The sequence below is a fragment of the Elaeis guineensis genome, chromosome 1 (genome assembly GCF_000442705.2).
Source record: "Elaeis guineensis isolate ETL-2024a chromosome 1, EG11, whole genome shotgun sequence".
NCBI lineage: Eukaryota > Viridiplantae > Streptophyta > Magnoliopsida > Arecales > Arecaceae > Elaeis > Elaeis guineensis.
This window is the reverse complement of record NC_025993.2, coordinates 163,271,177-163,288,636: the sequence shown is the minus strand read 5'-3', so window position 1 is coordinate 163,288,636 and position 17,460 is coordinate 163,271,177. Positions and strand designations below refer to the sequence as shown.

General features: G+C 46.8%; 1 pseudogene; it reads left to right on the top strand.

The window, feature by feature from the left end:
• The first annotated feature begins 9,695 nt into the window (after positions 1–9,695).
• LOC140857041 (outer envelope protein 80, chloroplastic-like) overlaps positions 9,696–17,460 on the top strand; it is an 8,482-nt pseudogene continuing 717 nt past the window's right edge.

Genomic DNA, 17,460 nt, shown 5'->3' with positions numbered 1-17,460 from the left:
TGGAGCCTTACGACGGCTCCACCGACCCAGTTGACCATCTGGAGAGCTACAAGGCTCTCATGACGATTTAGGGGGCAACCGATGCCCTCCTTTGCATCGGCTTCTCTACACGCTCCGTAAAGCTGCCAGGGCCTGGTATTTCAGCCTCCGCTCAGGGAGTATCCACTTCTTCGGGCAGCTCGAGCATTCTTTCGTGGCCCACTTCAGCACCAGTCAGAAACTGTCACGAACCTCGGACAATTTTTCTCCCTCAAACAGGAAGAAAATGAGACGCTCCGATACTTTGTGGCCCGATTCAACGCGGGACACTTGAGGTCCAGGATCTCAACGAAGACATGGCTATCTCAGCCATGAAGAGGGGGCTAAGGGGTCCCGGTTCACATATTCCTTGTACAAGACTCTCCTCCAGACGTATGCCGAATTGCTGGAGCGCGCATACAAATACATGCGCGCGGACGAGGGAGCTTCCGATCAAAGGCGCAGGCCAAAAGGAGAAGCGGAAGAAAAATCGGACTGCTGCTAAACCCAGCAGGCCCTCGACTGATAAACGGGTCTCATCCCGATGACGGAGTCTGAGATTGCCCCGACATCGGAGTCCGAGACCGATGCATCGCAGGTATGACTCCTACACTCCTCTCTCTGCTCCTCATGCGCAGATTCTGATGGAGATCGAAGGAGCAGAATATCTGCGACGGCCCCGCCTCTGAAGGCAAAGGCCTCAACTGGAGAAGATACTGTCGGTTTCATCGGGGCTACGGTCACACCACCGAGCAATGCATCCAACTTAAGGATGAAATAGAGGCCCTCATACGATGAGGGTATCTCGGGAAGTATCGAAGGGACCCACCGGCTCGGCCCCTTCCCGACCGACAACCCCAACCGACTGAAGAGGCAGCGGATAATCAGCCTACGACTGGGGTCATCAATATGATCTCCAAATGACAGATCAGGGGACGACTGCTGAAGAGGAGTCAACGAAGAGGCCGCGCCAGGACAATGTAATCATCTTCACAGATGAGGATGCTCGGGGAATCCAAACTCTCCATGATGATGCTGTTGTTGTCTCGACGACGATAGCGAACTATGATGTAAAAAAGATTCTTGTAGATAATGAAAGCTCAACTAATATTTTGTTTTACTCAGCCTTTTTTCGAATGCGACTGACCGACTCAGAAGAGTCTTTACGCCCTAGTGAGTTTTGCCAGGGAAGCCGTCATGGTGGAAGGAGAAATTACTCTTTCGTGACAGCTAAGACCGAACCAAGACAAAACACCATCCACATGACATTCACGATCGTCCAAGTACCTTCGACCTACAACGCCATACTTGGAAGACCTGGACTAAACGCCCTCAGGGCGATAGTCTCAACATACCACTTGCTGGTTTGGTTCCCGACTAAAAACGGAGCTGGAGAAATGCGTGGGGATCAACAACTCGCCTGGCAATGCTTTCAAATCTCTACTCAAAGCAATGAATTAAAGGACTCCCTAACGGTCAACAAGCTGGACCAACGGAAGAGGAGGAGCGGGGTGAACCGACTGAACAGCTGATTTCCATCTCGATGACCAAGGATCCTGAACAGATCGTTTGGGTCGGGTCGCAGTTGTCCGACCGGAGTGACGGTAGCTGATAGAGTTGTTGAAAGCTAACACCGATGTATTCACTTGGTCGGCAGCGGATATGTCTGGCATACCTCCAGAAACAATGACTCACCGACTCAACATCGTCCCTGGCGTGAAGTCGGTGAGACAGAAGAAATGGGCTTTCGCCTCGAAGGACAGAAGGCCATCGATAAGGAAGTGGACAAGCTACTCGAGGCGGGCTTCATCAGAGAAACCACGTATCCCGACTGGCTCGCAAATATCGTCATGATGAAGAAAGCCAACGGAAAGTAAAGGATCTATATCAACTACACCGACTTGAATCGGGCCTGCCTGAAGGATAGCTTCCCCTTGCCGAAGATCGACCAACTGGTGGATGCGACGTCCGGTTATCGACTGCTCAGCTTCATGGATGCCTTCGTCAGGTATAATCAGATCCGGATGGCGTCCGAGGATGAAGAGCATATGGCCTTTATGACCACCAAGGGCCTCTACTGCTACAAAGTGATGCCCTTCAGTCTGAAGAATGTCGGGGCCACCTACCAACGCCTCGTCAATAAGGTCTTCAAAGATCAAATCGGGCGAAACATGGAGGTGTACGTGGACGACATGCTGGTGAAGAGCGCACAGGCTTCAGATTATGTCCAAGACTTGGAAAAAACTTTCACACTCTTCGGCGACATCGATGAAGCTAAATCTGACTAAGTGTGCCTTCGGGGTAGCTTCGGGGAAGTTCTTCGAATTTCTCATTTCTCAATGCGGAATTGAGGCCAACCCCGAGAAGATAAAGACGATCATCGACATGCGGCATCCGAACATCAAAAAAGAGGTACAGCAGCTCAATGAAAAGATCATCGCACTCAGTCGATTCATCTCTCAGTCGGCTGAGAGATACCTCCCGTTCTTCAAAATCCTGAGGCAGACAAAGGACTTCTCTTGGCCGAATGAGTGCTGGAAGCCTTTGAGGATTTGAAGAAGTATCTGACTTCTCCGCCCTTGCTTGCAAAGCTGACGGTCGGAGAAATATTGTACCTTTATTTGGCCACCGCCCCGGAGGCTATTAGTTCGGTGCTCATTTAGGAGAACGAGAGCCAAACTCACCAGCTCGTATATTATACCAGCAAAGTGCTCCGCGGAGCTAAAACTCGATACTCGAGGGCAGAGAAGATGATATTTGCCTTGGTCATATCCACGCAACGACTCCGTCCGTATTTTCAAGCACACACCATCGTGGTCCTCACCAACCAGCCCCTGAGGGTAATCCTCCACCGCCCCGACACATCGGGATGACCGGTGAAATGGGCGATGAGGCTAAGCGAGTTTGACATCCAGTATCGACCACGACCTGCTTTTAAAGTCCAAGTCCTGGCCTACTTTATTGCGGAATGCCCAACGGCCGACCAAATGTCGGAAGATGGGAGCTCCAAAGAAGCTGCAACTTCTGAATTTGACCCTGGGTCAACCTGGGTGTTACATATAGATGGAGCTTCCAATGCCCAAGGGAGCGGGGTCGGGTTCTTGCTTACTAACTCAGAGGGAGTGGTTATCGAGTACGTCCTTCGATTCAACTTCAAAGCTTCCAATAATCAAGTCGAGTATGAAGTACTTCTCATCAGCTTGAGAGTGGTGAAAGAGCTCGGGATCGACAGCCTCAGAGTCTTTTCCGACTCCCATCTGATTGTGGGGCAAGTCAAAGGCAAATTCGAAGCGCGGGACCCGACCATGGCGAAATATTTTCAGAAGGTGAGAGATCTCGTAGCACACCTCAAGTATTTCAAGATTTTCACATTCCCACGTCGGAGAATGCTCGGGCCGATGCACTCTCCAGGCTTGCGACATCTGCCTACGGCGCTTTGGGCCGGACACTTGTGGAGAGTCTCGAGCAATCGAGCATCGACAGGGCTGAGGAGGTACTACAACTGACGATCGAGCCAAGCTGGATGGATTCGATCGTTTAGTACCTGACTAATGGAACCAGCCCCGAAGATCCCGTGGAAGCCAAGCGACTCCGATGGGTGGCCTCCCAGTATGTAATGATGGATGAGCGACTCTACAAAAGGTCGTTCTCCCTTCCCTTGCTACGGTGCCTGGGACTGACGGATGCGGACTACGCACTCAGGGAGGTGCATGAAGAGATCTGCGGGAGTCACTTGGGGGGCAAATCTTTGGCCTACAAAGTCCTGCGGCAAGGTTATTATTGGCCCACCATGAGGAAAGATGTGGCTGACTTGGTTCGGAGGTGTGAGCCGTGTCAGAAGTATGCCAACTTACAACACCGACCTGCCAACCAACTGACTTCCATTGTCGCCCCATGGCCCTTCGTCCAATGGGGGATCGATATACTCAGTCCTTTCCCTCCATCGTCTGGTCAAAAAAAGTTTATAGTTGTCGCGATCGACTACTTCACCAAGTGGGTGGAGGTCGAACCTCTGGCGCAAATTACCGAGCGTAAGATGGAAGACTTTGTCCAGAAGTCCATCATCTTTAGGTTCGGACTACCGTATACCATCATCACCGACAATGGGCGACAGTTCGACAACAATGATTTCAGAGAGTTTTGTGCGAGATTTCATATCACGCACAGGTTGATCTCGGTCGGCCATCCACAGTCCAACGGGAAAGTCGAAGTGACCAACCGAACCATTCTGCATGGGTTGAAGACTTGACTGAATGAAGCCAGAGGCCTCTGGGTCGAAGAGTTGCATTCGATCCTGTGGGCATACTGAATGACACCCCAGACTCCGATCGGGGAATCTCCTTTCAACCTGGCCTATGGGATAGAGGCAATGATCCCACTAGAGATCGGGCTACCATCGACTACAGTTGAGCAATACTGTGAACCGGGCAACTCTAAGTGTCGGAGAGCTGACTTGGATCTCCTGCCGAGCTCCGACGCGAGGCTCAACTCCACATGACTTTCTACCGACAAAGAGTGGTCCGATACTACAATGCTAAAGTTAGGCCAAAATCTTTCAGACCCGGAGACCTGGTTGTGAGGAAGGCGAAAGTCTCGAAGCCTCAGAATCAAGAAAACTATCCCCAAACTGGGAAGGACCCTACAAGATTGCAGACACCTGCAGGCCGGGCGCCTACCGACTTGAAACCCTGGAAGGGACGGCCATTCTCCGGACCTGAAATGCTGACAACCTGAAATTGTATTACCAATGAACTCTGTATGCCCTTCTTGCTCGGAATACAATACAATTTCAAAACTCCAGAGTCTACAAAGTTTGGCTCTCTGTCGAAGGTCCGCTCTCGCCAGAAGTACGAGCCTCGACGTCCCGATTTGGTCCCAACATCTTGTTGGAAACCCACGACTCGATCGTCGAATCTATGACTCGATCGTCGAATCTGGACTCGATCGCCGAATCTACGCTAAGCCTACGGCTCGATCGCTGAACCAACGGCCTTCGCCTCTAAAGGCAAAGGGCTTCGACCAACGCGGCTGGCTAATTTGCCGACTTAGCTTCGACTAAGAAGGACAAAATGCTAAGACAACCGTGACGTACCCATCCGACCAAGGTCTGGGCAACGGGTATTCGACTTACGACAAACTGACTCGATTACGATCGATCGAAGGATATTCGGCTTGCCACCGTTTATCTTTCACTGCGATGTACCCGCCTGACCAAGGTCCGAACAATGGATATTCGACTTACAACAAACCGACTTGGTCACAACTGGTCGAAAGATATTCGGCTTGCTATCGTTTATCATACGTCTCGATGTGCATGCCCGACCAAGGGCCGAACAACGGATATTTGACTTATCATCGTTATCCTGTACAATGAGCTACATTCGGTGATCGACCGACACTCAGCCTGACGTACATACCCGACAAAGGTCTGGGCGGCGGACACTCGACCTACAATCAGTACGGCTCTCGACCATCGGATCTTACGCTATCTGTATGACGGTCGGGATGCCGGCCTGCGATCGAGGCTTGCACTGTCCTTGGCACGGTGCACACTACTGACTACCTTGATTGGCTACGCTAGACCCTACCGAGCATCCTAGTGAGATATGTCGGAGCTACGACCTATGCACTCGGAGATAGCTCGGACGATCAAAGACATTCAATCACACGCGGGAAAAAGTGTAAAAATCTTTGATTTTGCTAAGTTAAAATGACTTACAAAATTGGACCGAAGCCTGGTTACAAAATTGGGTCGAAGCCCGATTACAAAATTAGGACGAAGCCGATTACAGATATCAAAGACTAAACAAAAAATAGAATTACAAAGATAACGGGCAGATACTCCGACTATTCGTCGGAGTCGACTTCTTGCATCGGGTGGAGTTCGGGAGCAACCGGCGTGCCCGCTCGGGTCAGGGAGGGATCGGGGGTTGGAGCCACCTCATCCTCGGTAACTCGTTCCATCGATAATGGGTCAGCCTCCTCCTCTGCGGCTTGGTCCTTCGATCCTGGAGGGACGATGCCGCTCAAGTCAAGCTCTGGGTGCAGACTCTGAATTGCGTCTCGGGCATCCTCGTACCCCACCCGATAGGAGGCAAAGCCGCTCTCGAGGAGCTCCTCCCGGTACTAATCCGAGCCACGAAAGTCCTCTACCGCCCGACTCAGCGCCTCCTTGGCCAACTCCACCTCCGCCTTCGCTATGTCGATGTCAGCTTGGGCGGAGGACAAGTTCTCCTCGGCTTTGGCCAGGTTCTCCAGGCTAACGCGAAGCTGTTCGTGCTCGGCCTCAAGCTCCCTGACGCAGCCGTCCTGCTCCCGCTGCAGTTGGTGAACGGAGCGGGTCTTGCGCTGGATCTGCTCGCGAGCCGACTGAAGTTCGACCTCCGAGGTGGCTAGGTCGTTGGTGAGTCGGGAGATTTTCTCCTCGAGCCTAGCCTCATGATCGACCGACAGCTTCAGCTGGTCGACCAACGTCGCCTTCTCAGCCTCGACGATCTCGGCCCTTTTCTTCCAGGCCGCCCGGAAGTCGCCGAACTTCTGATACCCGATCTCCAGCTCGGACATATTGTAGATCAGCTGCAGGTAGAAGGTCGGTTGTTAGAAAACTGAACTGATAGAAAACAATAATGAAGAGGAAGGAGGAAGAAGAGGAGCTCACCTGGATCATAGTCGGATAAAAGGAAGAAAGCATGTCGGTCACCAACCGACTCTTCATGATCTCCCGATCGACCGGGAGAATGGTTGCCTGGCACAACCTCCTGGCCAAATCATAGTTGTCCAGGGCCGACGCTCCTTCGAAAAGCTGAACGTCGGATGATGCGACGCGGTCGACCGACCTTGTGTCGTCGCCCGACGCCATCGGAGCCTTCCCTCGCTCGGCCGCCCAGGCCTGGAAATCAGAGAGAGACGGGAAGCTCGAGCTCGACTGGATCCCTCCCGAGGCCGCGACGGCCGCCGCCTCAAGTCGTTCGAGCTCACGTGCTTCGACCCGTACCTCTTCCATGGGTGGGGGAGCTGACGCTCCTTCGACTGCCCCCTCAGCCGCCCCTTCCTTGGACAGCGCTCGGGTGGCACCGCCGGTGCCGACAGGGCGATGACCAGCTCATAGCCCGACGCACTTTCGGTGTCGGGCTGCGCTGCCGCTGTCGCAATGTCAGTCGGCGATGCTATCTGAGGCCTCTTGGGAGGCCGCGAAGGTCCGACCCAAAGTGCTGGTCTCTTCCTCGCCGCATGTTGCCGAATATCGACGTCGGTCAGCCTCACTCTCGACGGCATCCTTGCAATTTTAACAAAGGGTCAGCACAAATCCAAAGACGGATGGAAAAGACAAAAGATGACCGACAGATCGAGATGTACCTAAACGAAGAACCGAACTTAGGCCGGCGTCGTACAGAGCCTGCTCGGTGACGAGCTCCCTCTGCTTCGGCACCGACACATCCTTCAGTCGGTGAAAGTCCTCTCGGTCTCTATCCTCCACCCGACTGTTTTCGTTCGGCTAAGTCCGAGGGTCGCTCCAGCGGGAAGGGAACCTCCAAAGTAACGAAGAGGAAGCAAAGAAAAATTAGTTCTTCCACCCGTGGATCGACGATGGAAGACCGATGATGAACGAAAGATCCTTCCAGAGATTGAAGAACCACTACCCTCGGACTTTTGGGTGGGGTCGGAGGACGATGAACGCCCGAAAGAGAGAAATACGAGGAAAGGTCGGCAAAAGCCGACACAACAGAGCAAAACTGATTATTAACCGGACTAAATTCGGCGCCAATTGCACCGGACAAAGTCCGTAATAATCCAAAACATTCCGGACAAACTTCGAAATCGGGAAGCGAAGACCTACCCGAAGGTCCTCGACATAGAAGGCCACCTGGCCCAGAGGCGGGTTGTTAACCCGACCCTCAGCCCCAGGGGCGAAGAGCTCGAACTGCTCCGGGATACTGTACTGCTCCCTGAGCCGTTCGATGTTTGCCCATGAAAGTGAAGAAACCTCCACCTCCGGGGTCAACCGGGAATCGTCGGTCGGGTTCCCCGACGGACTTCCTCGAGGAGAGGTCCTAGCCATAACGCTAGCCCCAGAAAGAAGAACAAAGAGAAAAGTGGCAAAGAAGAAAGGATGCAAGGAAACAGGCACAGAAAAGAAAACTTCGAAAGGAGCTTTCAAAGGGAGGGGATGGAGACAATTACCTGGGACTGGGGATAACTCGACAGAGCCTCAGCGCCAGGAGCATATTTGCAGCAAAAGTGAAGTTTTGGATGTAAGTGGCCGCATATATATAAGGTCTTCAACAGTCGAGATGAAAGCGTGCCGGATGAGGGCTTTCCGGATGCCGACACGTGGCAGCACCTGGGCCTTTTCTCGGTCCGACGGTTCGACGCACCTGCCCCGGATCGAGCCACATCGCCTCCATCCGCGTGAACGGTTCGGGCTCAATAGCCCCCCGACACGTGGCAGAAAAACTGCGTTTCAGGATTCATTAACCAACGACGGTTCGTGTTCCTAAGGAGACGGCGGTTCGCATTTCCAAGGAGACGGCGGTTCATGATCCCAAGGGGACGACAGTTCACGTTCCCAATGGGACGTCTGACATCGGATCGTTCGTTGGTATGACCGTCAGAGTCGGAGCATGACGTGATGGGTAACCACTCCTTTCGCCCGAAGCCGTCGCCCACGTGGAAACACTGGCCAACATGACATCCGACTCAGGAGTGGGGGGGCAACTGTTGGGATATATCGACCGACCCCTCTACGCCGACTTACCCTCGGATCTGTCCGACCGACGTCCGACTCTACCGACCGGACCGACCGACGGCTCCGACAATGACTGCCGGCGGCTTTCGACGATATCCGACCAAAGGTATGTTGGCCGAACAGACTTATATTGTTCCTGACCGATCAAGTGGCCGAGCCCAAATCACCGACCCACTGTCGGGGGTGGCAGCCGACGCCCGACTTCCGCTAGGCACCAGATCAGTCGATGGTGTCCCTGGGTCATCACCGAACGTTTCGACAGCCGAATACCGACATATAGTCGGCCAGCCCATCCAAATGCCGTACGACCGCTATGGGCAGTTGTCCTATCAAGGACATGCGGCATGGCCGCCCTGGGGCATTGTCCTGCCAAGGACATAGATTGATTCTAGTGACTTGACAGCCTACGGTGATTTGACAGCCTCCGACGATTTGACAACTCCTCAGTTGTCTGCACCATTAATGGTGGGATCATACCGCATTCTACTATAAAACGGGATAAGGCAACATTATTGGTAGGTCATAAGTTTTGAGTTTCGAGAAGCGCCTCTTAGTTCTTGAGCTCTCTTTTCCTCTCTTCCGTTGAGTCCCTGATTTTTCACTGTTGTCTAGTCTCCTTTCTGATTTGATCGTTGGAGGATCTCCGTCGGAGGTATCTCCGATCTGTGAGGATTTTTTTACAGATGCACGATATCAATGATCGAACGACAGAGAAATTGACCGCAACAGATCTAAAATATTTGCCAAGAGATATTAAGATAGTCTGTGGATGGTGATCACTGATGATCGTAATTGAAGGCTCATGTCATCACCACCACCATCGTTGCGTACACGGTTTCCATTCCATCGCAAGCGGCATTACAACATCTCAACCTGAAAAACACCGAAGAGCACCGCGCGCGACGTCGACTAGTGCGCTGGATCTCGCCCGCGGTCTAAATCCTTCGTAGTTCCGATCGGACCGAATCCAGCCGGGTTCAACCGGCGCGCGGCCCTAACTCGCTGGCCCCCGCTGCCGAGCCTAAAAACGCCCTTCCGGAAGCTTTCGCTCCCAGTAAAATGGCGGAAAGCTAGGGTTTTTGAGAGAAACCGTCGAACCCTAGGGTTCTCTCGTCTTCTTCCCCCCCTCTCCCCCATTCTTCTCCATGCCAATGGCGAGAAACCAAGACGTTCGATTCGTGTCTTCCTCCGTTAAAATTCCTCACTCTTCGATCGCCCACCCCGTTCCCCTCCTCTCTACCCTCCCCTTCGCTCGCCACCATCTCTCCTTCCATCTTGACCGAGCTACGGATGCGATACGTGGCTTCGTGGCATCTCTTCCCAACCGATGGAGGCCCAACTTTCTCCGCTGGTCCTCCCTCGCCGTGGCGCGGGCGGAGGCGGAGGCGGAGGCGAACCCCCGGCGGCATGGGAAGGAGGGTGAGGAGCGGGTCCTGATCAGCGAGGTGCTGATTCGGAACAAGGATGGGGAGGCCCTGGAGCGGGCAGACTTGGAGGCGGCCGCCGCCGCCGCGCTGAAGTCGTGCCGGCCCAACTCGGCGCTCACTGTGCGGGAGGTGCAGGAGGACGTGCTCCGGATCATCGAGAGCGGGTTCTTTTGGTCGTGTATGCCTGTTGCCATCGACACCCGGGATGGGATCCGGCTGGTCTTTCAGGTAAAGGCTTGTTCTTTGATTGTTTCCTTCTCGGCTTGGATTCAAGATATTTAAAAATTGTGCTTATAGGGTTTAAACAAGGAGGAGTTTGGGAAAAGGAAGGACTTTTTGTGTTATCATGGCCACTAGTGCTTTACAGCTTGCGATCTTCTTTTCTTGAATTGTTCATAAAATCATATCAATGAGGATTGGAGATGGGAAAGGTAGATTTTAGACGCTTACAATGCTCTTTTCTTATCAATTGGTTAATTCTGATTTCCGAAAGAATGTTGAGGTTAGGTGCAATAAACATGTAATTTTACTAACGGTTTAAATTCATGATGCATTGGGGATCATACTAGCCATTTTTTGTATTGGTATTCATTGGTTCTGATAAGATTTGATTGCATCATCATGCAATTTTAACATATACATAGCTTTAACTATATTCTTGTGGTATCAAATGAGATGTTGAACTAAATAGCGCTCATGAGCAATGACTTCATGATGTTTAGACTTTAGGTTCATTTTCATTTCAACTAAAGACTGTTCAGTTTTAGCCCTCAAGCGATCTATTTATCATAAATCATAGAATCAAATGACAAGTGGGCTAGACCTTGCAGGCTTGTAAAGGAAAATCTATGATTAATCTGGTTTTCCATGACACAAGTTTGTGAATTTCTTTGATGTGGTAACAGGTAGAACCAAATCAGGAGTCCCGAGGATTGATTTGTGAGGGTGCAAATGTTCTTCCTTTAAAGTTTGTGGAGGATGCATTTCGTGATGGATATGGTAGGTTCTTTCGTCTATTCTTATATATTTCCTTTATAGTTTGCTACCATCACAGAACAGGAAAAATAAGACTAAGCAACCAAGCCAATCATCACAATAAAAGCATGTAAATCAAAACTATAATTACAAAGATTATCACACCTGTTAATGGCCAGGTTTATTAACTTCTGCCATGTAAATTTTATATATTCTATCAAAATCTAATTGTTTAAATTCTTTCTCCCAACTTCCATCTAGATTATTGGTGATTTTTGTTAAATAAATCCCCTCCCTTCTGTAATTCTCTGTGGACCTATGACATTGGTAGTGCTGCCCCTGATCATGATGAAGATCATGGAGGGTTGGCAATCCATTGTCTTAGATGAAAAGAGTGGAAGTATGATCGGTGGAAAATATATTCTCTCACAAGTCACAACTCTTTAGCCTTCGCAACCTTCAGTTGATGCTATTGTCAGTTGGGCACTTAGTTAAGTATTTGGTGTCAAGTTATGCAGGAAAAATAGTCAACATAAGGCATCTGGATCAAGTGATCAAATCCATCAATGGCTGGTATTCGGACCGTGGGCTATCTGGTTTGGTTGGTACTTCACTGCACTTACTGTTGTGAAATAGCTTTTCTAGTGGCGTCTGATTTGTAGTCATTATTTTCCTTGCAAGTTCACTTCTTAAGCCTTTTTCAAAAGATATACTTAATCTGTCACTGGTCCTTTTTTGGCGGGATTGTTTTCTCAGGTTTCATATGCTGAGATTCTTTCAGGAGGAATCCTTAGGTTGCAAGTCTCTGAAGCCGAGGTTAATAACATCATCATTCAGTTCCTTGATAGAAGGACGTGAGAATCATATCTTAGTGCATTTGGAATCACAAAAAGCATTATTGTAACCACTTGTATTGGTTGTTTGCTGACCGTAATTCTCTATATGGTTATATTCAGCGGTGAACCAACTACAGGGAAGACAAGGCCAGAGACTATACTTCAGCAACTGACAACAAAGAAAGGACAGGTCAAAGCATGGGCCTTCATTTTATGTGGCTCTTTAGTCCCTGGATGAGAGTGTTTGCTTTGCTATATCTCAAATGGGCTTATCTAAATAGGTTTATCTTTGTTTTGTTGGGATATATCTTGATGATTATGATGATTGTTGTTATGGCTCGTGCTTTGTTTATTTTTTTCCTTATAAAGAAAGTTCAGAGGTTGTGCAATGTTGAAGATGCATTTATGTCTAAGGTACAAATCATAATATACAAACCAACTTTTTGAAGATTGATGCCTTGAAGGAAATACTGCAATTTCTTTGCTGTTTTGTGTAAATAATCTCTTAACTCTGTGCATATATATCTACGCATGGAATCATATGTCATTTTTGCAAAGTACTTTTTTCATGGCAAGAAGATTAAACCACAATGATATCAAAATTGGCTTATGTTTCTTTTTCCCCTGCTTGGTTGTTGCAAGACAAATTAACATGATCTTATCATAATTAGCATGCGAAAAACAAACTGTGTGCTTGTAACTCATGTGCTCTAGTTGCGAGTGACAATATTTTTATCCAAAATATACTGATTTGTTCGATATGTTTGTGTCTCACATTCTCTAGTGGGGAGAACAACTATATCTTATATTGAAGTATATGGTTGTGTTCTTATCCATCATCCTGGCTGATAAGGTTTTTATCTCTTCAACACTTTGTGCATTAGGTATACAGTAGACTCCAAGGAAAAAGAGATGTTGAGACAATACTAACAATGGGAATTATGGAAGATGTTACAATTATTCCTCAGCCTACTGGAGGTAAATTACCTTTATTAGTTCCCTTTTTTTCTTTTTTTCCAGTTTAACTTCTATTCACAATGGATATATCATCACAAATTTTTCTAATCAATCATGCATTTATCTATTTTTGCACATTTTGATTGTACAACATTCGCAATGGATTTAAAATTAACCATACTGATTTGCAGCTCAAAAGTTCATCTCAGATTTCTTATTGTGTTAATGTATCAAGTGTTAAAATGCTGCTTAAGTGATATAATATGAACGAGCTGACATGACCATATCGATGATTTAGCATGCAAGACCTCAACTGTTTTCAATTTTAAAAGTTAAGATTGGTTTTGGCATGTAGGAGCAGGAAGCTGGAGCTGGAGATGAAGAAATGAGGGCTAGGATACATGTTAATATGTGGAATAACTTGCTGCTAAATTTGGAATGCTAAAAGCACGGTACATTAAGCATTTACAATTTTCCAAGAGGTGCAAAAGTATTAAAAAGAAAACAGTAACCTCTATAATATGAAACAATCTATGTAATCTGTAGTTGTAGGGTGTGACAAATGAATTGGCGGCACTGATAGACAGGTGAACTGAAAGATAAATCAAATGCAGCAGTTTGTATGAGGTGCAAAACCAAATGAAGACAAAATTTTCAACCCATGTTTGCTAGAGAATCTTCACAAAGTAGGCCATTGCTTATTGAGCTACATTCAGGTGGTTCAATGAGGTTGCAAATTCTAAAGCTGAAGCTTCCCTGCTCTAGAGACAGTTGTTCTGTGAATAGGAAAATTGGATTAAATTTTTGTCTCACATTTAAAAGGCGAGTGGTATTCCTCAATATAGAAAAGGGCAAAGATTAGTATACATGGTACAAGAATGAAAGTACACATTTTACCAATGACTCAAATGCCATTGGATGGGGCCATCTCCATTTTTTAGTGGAACTGGATGTGCCTCCATCATGCCTTGTCTTGACACTTGGGATGGAGGGTGTCGTGGAATGAACCTAACATGAAGCTGGGATGACAGTGGGATGGTCCCCATCCCGACACTTGTGATGGTGCCCTTTCTCGATGTCCTGTACGAAATCCCACTGGGTCTTGAATACTTGTTGCGTATTTGGGTCTTTTATTTTTTTAGCTGGGTAGTTTTATGGCTACTCGGTGGTATGTAACTTTGTGAATCTATGTTGTGTGCTTTGCACTTTGTCATTGCAGAAAATTTGATAGGCTCCAGATTTTGTGCCTGCAATTTGCAAGCAGTTGATAAATCTTTTCTCTTCTGCAATTACTTTTAGACATTACATGCCATCTTAACATCTTCAACAATTGCTGCTGAAAGCAAATCATGAGCGATATGATCTGTTTTTTTTTTTTTTACTCTACATTCATACCCTTTTGGACTTTTGCAGATCCACGCAAGGTTGATTTAGTAATGAATCTTGTTGAGCGTCCTAGTGGTGGTTTCTCTGCAGGTGGTGGAATTTCATATGGGTAAGTGATGCTCTAAAGAAATTTCATCTGTTAATTGCTGGCATTCCTATATTAATAATTACTTGCTGCAACATTTGTAGGACAACAAATGGTCGCTAAAGAAATGCATTACATATTTTTGTATTTGATCTGTTAATATTTGGTCATCTTGTATTAATAATTATTTGCAATGATGTTTGTAGGATCACAAATGGCCCTCTTGCAGGATTGATTGGAAGGTAATGTTAAAGATTTTTTTTTTTAAAAAGTTCATCAATGCAGTTTGTTTCCAAATTTTCACCATTAGCAATGTACCCTTATGCATTTGACATTGATCCTCTGCATGATATATTGGTCGTCATTTTCTTATATCCTATGGTCAGGTTCATTTGCATAAACTTTGCAGCTTGTTGAACCAAAATTTCAAGAAATATTATCAAGATATGTTGTGCCATTATTGAGACCCATATCGATTGCCCAGCAATATGGTGCGGTACAGTACTATGCCGTTCTGTTCCAAGTCCGCACCTGCATAGTAAGGCTGGCGGAGAGGGGGAGGGGGGAGAAGGAAAGATAAGAAGAGAGAGGGAGGGAGGGAGAGGGAGAAGAAGGGTGGGGGAGAGAGGTAGAGGGGGCCATCAGTTCTCCTGTTTTGAACGAAACAAGGGCCAGGGCTCCTTGGCAGCACCTGCCAACTTCAATTTGAAGCCCTGAAATAAAATATAGGGCCGCCAGTCGCTGTTTGGCTCCTTCTGCCTTCCTCTCCCTCCTTCCCTCGCCTCCCCTCTCTCTCTCTCTTCCCCCCTTTATCCCTCCCTCCCTCCCCTCTCTTCCTCTCTTTTTCTCGAACCGAGGGGGGAACCATGCCAGTCCACCCCCTGTATGGCTCGACCCTAACCAGGTGGTTCATTGCAGTACAACATTTCATGCATCCTATACTCTACAACCTGCACTTGTAGCTTGCTTCCAAAAAGTTTCATGTTTTCAAGACAGTCTGTTTCCAACTATTTTTATACCAAAGCAAGAAACCGGTGTACCTGCCTACTACTGCCTATGTAACATTAGATCACAAACTCAATTAGATTTTTTGACACATTATTTTTTTTACACCAAAATTGTTGAATTTCCTATCTGGAGACTGCATGTCTTAACCTACTAGTTCCATAAACTCAAAACAAAATTTATAATCACATAATATTGGGGCATCATAAGACATTTTTCACCAAATTTTGCTGCTGAGTCTCCTCTGAAGACGGGAGATGCAAAGTATCAATATTTGGTCCCAGTCATCTAGCAACATCCCTAGTCAGCTTCTATGAGTGGTACCATACCTTTTCACTTGCTTATTCAACCACTATAAAGGAGGCTTCTTCACAGGTGAGGCTATCCATCTCCGATATTCTTGTAGCCTGAGTTTTCTGAGGAGATGAGTTTTGGAGTTCGGCTATGTCATTGAGTCATATGTCAGACTCTAGTAAGCCAAGAGAGATGTTTCAGGTTCAAAATGTCATATTGTACATTTTTTTAGTGTTCAGCTTGCCTTTGACTTAAAATGTTCTATTGTTGGTTCTATCTTGCTTCAGATAGTGGATTGACTGATTTATGATCCAGAAAGTATGTTTGAGGGAAAGTAGTACGTATTGAAACTTGAAAATTGGAAAGAAAATTCTCTGAATTTGTAGATGTTGCAGACTGTAGCTATGCACATCATTTTCTGTGTTAGGTTTGTTAAGAATTCCAAAGACTAGTTTCTTTGGAAGAGTTTCTTAGGGTGCTCGAGTTATTTGCAAATCCTACATATACTCAATATGGCATGCTCATTATAGTTACACCTAGTCCCATGTAATGGAATTGCTTGTGGAATCATGATGCGCTTTAGGACATGCTTCTTGTGGGTGCTAGTGTGTTGTCATAGGGTTCAATTTGGGGTATAAAGTTGTTTGGATAGGATAATGTTGCCTGGTCAAAAGATTGCTGCTAATTACCATGAGTTCCTTTTCATGGGTACATCATTAGATGGCAATGGGTGTTTTTGGAAAATAATGAATACCCTCTGCATGAAAAATATTTTAGCCTGTTCTGACAATTCCACTTCTTCTGCTAATTTTGAACTGAGCGGCAATTAATGTTCATGGGACTGATAACTTATGCATAGATGCTTCCTCATTAATTTGAATAAACTTAATGCTTTTGCAGCAGATAGTCAATTAAATGACTTTTACTTAATATTGAACTTTTCTTTTTCTTTTTTTCTTTTTTTTGATAAGAAGATCGAACTTTTCTCAAGCAGTTGGACATTATGGCTCTGCTACATTCACCTACTAGAACTAGTAGCATCATATAATAGCTTTGGAAAAGACTATACCAGTGTCTAATTAAATATGGTGTGTCATTCTTCCTTGAATGCTTTTCACTTGGGTTAGGCTTCTATTTAGTGTACTTGAGATAAGATTGTTTCATTTGATTAAGAGAAGCCAACAGGCTCTTTCATTTAATGAGAAACTAAATATTATCTAAGAGGGTTGCTTTTAAGGTTGCATTTGCTTTGCCTGTGTCATATTTCTCAACAGTGGAGGGCTAGTTGTATTATGTTGTATATCTGTACGTCGAGTCAAGTCCCTTTTCTCAGCTTTAGACAAATTATTGATATTATCTAAAACAGCTGCTATAAGTGTGTATACTGTTAGCAATTTAAAAAGAACTTTTTATGAAATGTAATCACAGTGCAAAATAATTTTCCTTCTATGTCCAGGATCTGACATTCAGGATGTAGTTGAATTACAAGATGTTGGTATTCTGCTGTTCTTTTCATATGTGAATCTTGTTGCAGCTTTGCATATTCGCATAGGAATGTTTTTGGTAGGAACCAAAAACTCAACCTTTCATTAGAAAGGGGGCAAATTGATTCAATATTTCGCATAAAGTATATTGACCCATGGATCCAAGGGACAATAAGAGGACATCTAGAACAATCATGATTCAGGTAACTTTATATGCTCCGGGTGCATGCGCATCACACTATAATAA